Genomic DNA, 7,567 nt, shown 5'->3' with positions numbered 1-7,567 from the left:
TATAGTTTGACTGTGGGGGCTCTGTTTGACTCTGATTTGAGAGAAGCTCTTCATGCTTCCTCTCCATGGTGACAGAGGGACATCCTTGAGCCTTAAACACAAAGGATTCTTCATTCACTTGAATGATCAGTTCACCTCCATCAACATCAATCACAGCCTTTGCTGTGGCTAGGAAGGGTCTGCCAAGGATGATAGATTCATCCATGCTCTTCCCAGTCTCTAGGACTATGAAATCAGTAGGGATGTAATGGTCTTCAACTTTTACCAAAACATTCTCTACAAGTCCATGAGCTTGTTTTCTTGAGTTGTCTGCCATCTCTAATGAGATTCTTGCAGCTTGCACCTCAAAGATCCCTAGCTTCTCCATTACAGAGAGAGGCATGAGGTTCACACTTGACCCTAAGTCACACAGAGCCTTCTTGAAGGTCATGGTGCCTATGGTGCAAGGTATGGAAAACTTTCCAGGGTCTTGTCTCTTTTGAGGTAATTTCTGCCTAGACAAGTCATCCAATTCTTTGGTGAGCAAAGGGGGTTCATCCTCCCAAGTCTCATTTCCAAATAACTTGTCATTTAGCTTCATGATTGCTCCAAGATATTTAGCAACTTGCTCTTCAGTGACATACTCATCCTCTTCAGAGGAAGAATACTCATCAGAGCTCATGAAAGGCAGACGTAAGTCCAATGGAATCTCTATGGTCTCATTTTGAGCCTCAAATTCCCATGGTTCCTCATTAGGGAACTCTTTGGAGGTCAGTGCACGCCCACTGAGGTCTTCCTCAGTGGCGTTCACTTATGTATATCATTGGTGAGAGCTTCAGATAAGCGTATGAAGATGCCTTCCCTTCCGTCTCTCTGCTTTCTTACTGTCTTCATCCAATCCTTCTTACTCCTTTCCATGGCAAGCTTATGCAAGGGTTTCACCGTTGTCAGTGGCTACCTCCCATCCTCTCAGTGAAAATGTTCCTATGCTCTGTCACAGCATATGGCTAATCAGCTGTCGGTTCTCGGTCAGGCCGGAATAGAATCCAGCGATTCTTTTGCGTCTGTCACTAACGCCCCGCCTGCTAGGAGTTTGAAGCACGTCACAGTCATTCAATCATTGAATCCTACTCAGAATACCACAGACAAGGTTAGACCTTCCGGATTCTCTTGAATGCCGCCATCAGTTCTCGCCTATACCACGAAGATTCCGGTTAAAGAATCCAAGAGATATTCACTAGAGCCTCGTATGCTTGTAGAACAAGAGTGGTTGTCAGTCACTTTGTTCATGAGTGAGAATGATGATGAGTGTCACGGATCATCACATTCATCAAGTTGAAGAGCAAGTGATATCTTGGACAAAGAACAAGCGGAATTGAATAGAAGAACAATAGTAATTGCATTAATACTCGAGGTACAGCAGAGCTCCACACCTTAATCTATGGTGTGTAGAAACTCCACCGTTGAAAATACATAAGAACAAGGTCTAGGCATGGCCGTGAGGCCAGCCTCCCAATGATCTAAGATAGCATAAAACTCAAGGATAGCTACCAAGATGAAAATACAATAGTAAAAGGTCCTATATATAGAAAACTAGTAGCCTAGGGTGTACAGAGATGAGTAAATGACATAAAAATCCACTTTCGGGCCCACTTGGTGTGTGCTTGGGCTGAGCAATGAAGCATTTTCGTGTAGAGACTCTTTTTGGAGTTAAACGCCAGCTTTTATGCCAGTTTGGGCGTTTAACTCCCATTTAGGTGCCAGTTCCGGCGTTTAACGCTGGAATTCCTGAGGGTGACTTTGAACGCCGGTTTGGGCCATCAAATCTTGGGCAAAGTATGGACTATCATATATTGCTGGAAAGCCCAGGATGTCTACTTTCCAACGCCGTTGAGAGCGCGCCAATTGAGCTTCTGTAGCTCCAGAAAATTTACTTCGAGTGCAGGGAGGTCAGAATCCAACAGCATCTGCAGTCCTTTTTAGTCTCTGGATCAGATTTTTGCTCAGGTCCCTCAATTTCAGCCAGAAAATACCTGAAATCACAGAAAAACACACAAACTCATAGTAAAGTCCAGAAAAGTGAATTTTAACTAAAAACTAATAAAAATATACTAGAAACTCAACTCAAACTACTAAAAACATACTAAAAACAATGCCAAAAAGCGTACAAATTATCCGCTCATCATCCCCATAGAATGGAACATATACGTAGACGGATCCTCGAATAAAACAGGAAGCGGTGCGGGTATGATAGATGAGAACAACCAAGGAACTCAACTGGAGCTCTCCCTTAAATTCAGATTCCCGGCCTCAAACAACTAGGCAGAATACGAAGCACTATTAGCTGGTCTGAAGCTGGCTAGGGAGGTTGGAGCTCGGAAGCTCAACATCTACAGTGACTCACAAGTCATCACCTCACAAATCACAGGAAACTACCAAGCCAAAGATTCGACCATGAAAAAATATTTGGATAAAACCAAAGAACAGCTCGGATAACTCGGGGAATATAGGATCCACCACATACCTCGTGAGCAAAATGCCCGAGCTGACGCCCTTTCAAATTAGCCAGCACCAAACCAGGGGGCAACAACAGAAGCCTCATCCAGGAGGTATTACATAACCCGTCAATAGCGGAAGAAGAAAGAATCCTAGCCATAATAGGTCAGGATCAAGGATGGATGACCCCCATAATAAACTACCTCAAAACAGAAGAACTCCCTACAGATGAAAAGGAGGCAAAGAGGCTGAAAAGGAAGGCACAGTACTACACTATCATAAACAACACGCTGTACAAAAGAGGGATATCAACACCTTTACTAAAATGCGTACCAACTTCCAACACAAAGGAAGTCTTGGAGGAAGTACACAGTGGCATTTATGGAAATCATCTCGGAGCACAAGCTCTCACCAAAAAGGTACTCCGGGTGGGGTTCTATTGGCCAACTCTACAAAAGGAGGCTACAAAATTTGTAAGGACATGTCCACCATGCCAGAAGCATGCCAACTTTCACATTGCCCCACCAGAAAAGCTCATCAGCGTGACCTCACCCTGGCCATTTGCGAAATGGGGACTCGACCTACTCGGACCCTTCCCACAGGGATCGGGACAAGTAAAATTCCTTATAGTAGGAGTAGACTATTTCACAAAATGGATCGAGGCAAAACCCCTGGCCAACGCCACCGCTCAAAGAAGTCGAAAATTCCTATTCAGAAACATTATTACGAGGTTTGGGAAACCATACTCCATCACCACGGACAACGGTACCCAATTTACAGAGGCAGGCTTCAGAAAACTGGTGGCCGACTTGAACATAAAACACCAGTTCACCTCCGTCGAACATCCCCAAGCCAATGGACAAGCCGAAGCGGCCAACAAAGTCATATTGGCCGGATTAAAGCGGAGGCTACAAGAAGCAAAGGGAGCTTGGGCCGAGGAACTTCCACAAGTTCTATGGGCATATCGAACAACACCCCATTCTACTACAAACGAATCACCATTCCGACTAGCATACGGAGTAGAGGCAATGATTCCAATAGAAATCGAAGAAGGATCTCCCCGAGTAGTCCACTACAATGAACAAGCAAACTCCCAACTTCAGAGAGAAGAGCTCGACTTGTTACTCGAAATCCGAGAAAGAGCTCGGATCAGGGAAGAAGCTCTAAAACAACGAATGGCTTCCAGATATAATCAAAAGGTAGTGCCGAGAAGTTTTGCAGAGAATGATCTCATCCTAATCAGAAATGACATTGGAACAACTCGACTCGGAGAAGGAAAGCTGGCAGCAAACTGGAAAGGACCCTACCGAGTCATTGAAGTACTAGGAAAGGGATACTACAGACTGTCCGAGCTTGATGGACGAGAGCTTCCTCGATCTTGGCACGCCTGCAACCTAAGAAGGTACTACAGTTAGAAAAGGTAAATGATCTCACTAAATGGATGCACTCTTTTTCCTGAAAAGGTTTTTTAATGAGGCACCATGTCGATACCTAGGAACAAGGAAATTCCCACATGTATATATTTGCATTTTTCTTTGAATAAAGTTTATTTAGATATTCTACAAAGATTCTAAGATGCATTAATCTGAAGTATTCATCGTCCGATTATAAAGCAACAGGTCGGCAGAAAGTGAAAAACAAATTCACTGCGCGACCACGATAAAGACAATCGTCCGATAAAGGTGAAAACGCGATTCACCCAAAAGACGATCTAAAAGCGCCAACCATTTTCTACAAATCGGCAAAGATGAACACAGAATAATGTAAGAAGTTATCGAAAGCAATCCAAAAAAGAACCTGACGAGGTCTTACGGATAGCTAATATAATAACTTAAAGGACTGGCCGACGTTCAGAAATCAGACCAAGTCAACCCAAGTTATAAGTAAACCCTGGAAAGAGGTCTGGCCAACCCTATTAAAGAGGATTACTTTAACTTAGAAGGGCATGACATAACAAAGTCAGCCCAAAACTAAAAAGTTATCAAAGTAGTCCCTGAAAGAGATCTGACAAAGATCCAAGAAAGAGGACTACAAGAAATAACTTAAAGGAGACCGACATAACCAAGTCGGACTCCTACCATTAAAAAAGTTATCAAAGTAATCCCTGAAAGAGATCTGACAAAGATCCAAGAAAGAGGATTACAGAAATAACTTAAAGGAGACCGACATAACTAAGTCGGACTCCTACCATTAAAAAAGTTATCAAAGTAATCCCTAAAAGAGATCTGACAAAGATCCAAGAAAGAGGATTACAGAAATAACTTAAAGGAGACCGACATAACCAAGTCGGACTCCTACCATTAAAAAAGTTATCAAAGTAATCCCTGAAAGAGATCTGACAAAGATCCAAGAAAGAGGATTACAGAAATAACTTAAAGGAGACCGACATAACCAAGTCGGACTCCTACCATTAAAAAAGTTATCAAAGTAATCCCTGAAAGAGATCTGACAAAGATCCAAGAAAGAGGATTACAGAAATAACTTAAAGGAGACCGACATAACCAAATCGGACTCCTACCATTAAAAAGTTATCAAAGTAATCCCTGAAAGAGAGCTGACAAAGATCCAAGAAAGAGGATTACAGAAATAACTTAAAGGAGACCGACATAACCAAGTCGGACTCCTACCACTAAAAAAGTTATCAACATAATCCCTGAAAGAGACCGAGTAAAGGCCTAGAAAAGGGGATCACGAAAATAGCTTTTGAGGGGGAACAACATAAAGAAATTGGTCATAAGGCGCTAAAAAGCGAGGAAACCGAGAAACAAGTCGGACCCCCCACAGGCACGGCCTCAAAAGGATCCAAGCTACAAAGCACGCAAACAACCTAAAGAGGCCAGAACAGCAAAATTTCAACAGATACCATGCATAAAACGATAAAAACCTCAAGAGGTCACCGCAAAACCAACCTCAGAAGCTACTTTTGTTTTTCAAAAAGGAGTTGCAAGACAGACAACTAGATGCGTCAAACAAAACAAAGTTCAAAAAGCCCACAAACCGGGCTATTTACACGAAATATCCAGAAAAAGATCAGCTAAAGATCGGGAGCTTTCCCGGCAGCATCAGTATGAGGAGAAGGAGGACGAGTCTGAAGGCGCACGGCATCTACGGTTCCATCATCCCGGTTCAGAATCTGGCAATCCGGATCGAATGTAACGGGAGGAACAGAGGAGGTCGACACCTTGAGAGAAGGCACTGGGGGAGGATCAATCTCTTCATCATCCTGGTCATCAGGGACAATCTTACCATCTCTCACGACATTATCCAGGCTGATAAGAGTCAAGTCGGCATCAAGAGCAACAACTCGGAACTGCTCCATCAGGTTCTCGGAGGCAGCAGTTACACTACGCACAAGGTGACCTTGAAGCTCACCATAATTAACCCGAGCTGTTTCCAACTCCTCCCGAAGATGCATCAATTCCCTATAAGCCGAAATATAGCTATCCTTATGTTTCAAAGCCATGTCTTCGGCCAGCTTTAGAGAAGCAGCAAGGGCAATAGAGCTGGCCTTCTCACCCTCTAGTTCCTTCTCCACCTTGGCCAACTTCACCTCCAACTCCTCCTTCAGACCCTTGATTCGATCAAACTCTGACTTGGCCTCCTCCATAAAAGATTTGGTAGCATGAAACGGAATCCCCTGAATTGTTCGAAAAATAGCTGCACCCATATGGGCCATCTTCACACTATTTTGGGTAATAAAATACAAATGCTTTAACAGAGACACGTCGTCCATGGAAAGCCCACCATAGGGGGCAATTTGCTGGTCAACAAATTCAATGGCATCAAAGTCTGGAGCATCCAAGTTAAATGGTTTGGATGTTTTTTGCTTTTTCAAAGGTGGGGCACCAGAAGCAGCAGCGGAAGTTTGAGGAGGATCGACCTGATGAAACTGGGGAGTAGGAATTACTTTCCTCGGCCCAAGGGAACTCGGCACCGGGGGCTTCAGGGGGACCTGTGAAGATCCCTCACCGGCCACCTTGGCCGAGATGTTCAGAGCAGCAGTTGCCTTCTTTGCCCTTTTGAAGGCCTTCATAGAGTCATTATTCTTTGACATCTCTACAAAACACAGAAACAGTCACGACAAAGAGCTACAAAAGAGGAAGAAAAAGGAAATAAGTACAGAAACAAGTCAGACAAATACCCAAAACAGTCCGAGCCAAGGATGGGTCATTCAAAAACCTTTTTGTATCAAGATGGGGCGGTTTCCCCCATAGATCCTCAAGAACAACAACAAAAGCACGCTCAACATCATCAAGCATCTCCCAAGTATAACGAGACACTCTCACATCCCTCTGCCACTCTAGAGGGAAAGAAGGCTCATCATTTTCGTCAAGAAAAAAGGGGCGGGCCCCCTCGACAGCACGAACCTTAAAGAAGTAATTCTTGAAATCCTTAAAAGACTCATCGTACATAGCAAAAACTTTGTGGCCCTGGGCGGACCTGAAGGAAACCCAGGAAGCCTTCTTTTTTGAAGAACCACCAGGCTTAGCAGAAACAAACAAATAAAGAAACAGAGTCTGGGAAGGTGTTACATGTAGTTCACGGCAGAGAAGTTGAAAAATTTTAATAAAACCCCAGGAATTGGGGTGAAGCTGGGATGGAGCAATATTACACGACCACAACAGGTCGGTTTCAAAAGCAGTAAAAGGAAAAGTAACATTCAACTGGCTGAAAAAGTATTCATAGGCATAAAAGAAGGGACGCTCCCTCTCAATGGAAGTCGGAAAGCAAACCCTCTCATCAGAATCAGGAGCAACAAGCTCGTAATCCCCCTCGCGAGCATTGTTACCACAAATCCTATGACGCTTCCTCAGCTCTGTGCAAAATTCAGCATCCACAACAGAAACACACAACAAAACAAGGGAGTCCAGCCAATCGGACATCCCCTCGGGAACTTTGGAAGACATCTCTACAATGTTATTGCGAGAAGACATGAGGCCAACTAAATCCTACAAGTAAGAAAAGAAAATAAGGTTACTACAAACATCTCGGACAAAGGAGAAAACAACTCGGTCAATACTTCTCAGGCAATGAAAAGCAAGAAAAGGAAAACCCCAAGACTCAAAACCAAAGTCCTGGGGCATCCTTTGGA

This window comes from Arachis stenosperma, chromosome 2 (genome assembly GCF_014773155.1).
Source record: "Arachis stenosperma cultivar V10309 chromosome 2, arast.V10309.gnm1.PFL2, whole genome shotgun sequence".
Taxonomy (NCBI): domain Eukaryota; kingdom Viridiplantae; phylum Streptophyta; class Magnoliopsida; order Fabales; family Fabaceae; genus Arachis; species Arachis stenosperma.
This window is presented reverse-complemented; position numbering follows the sequence as displayed.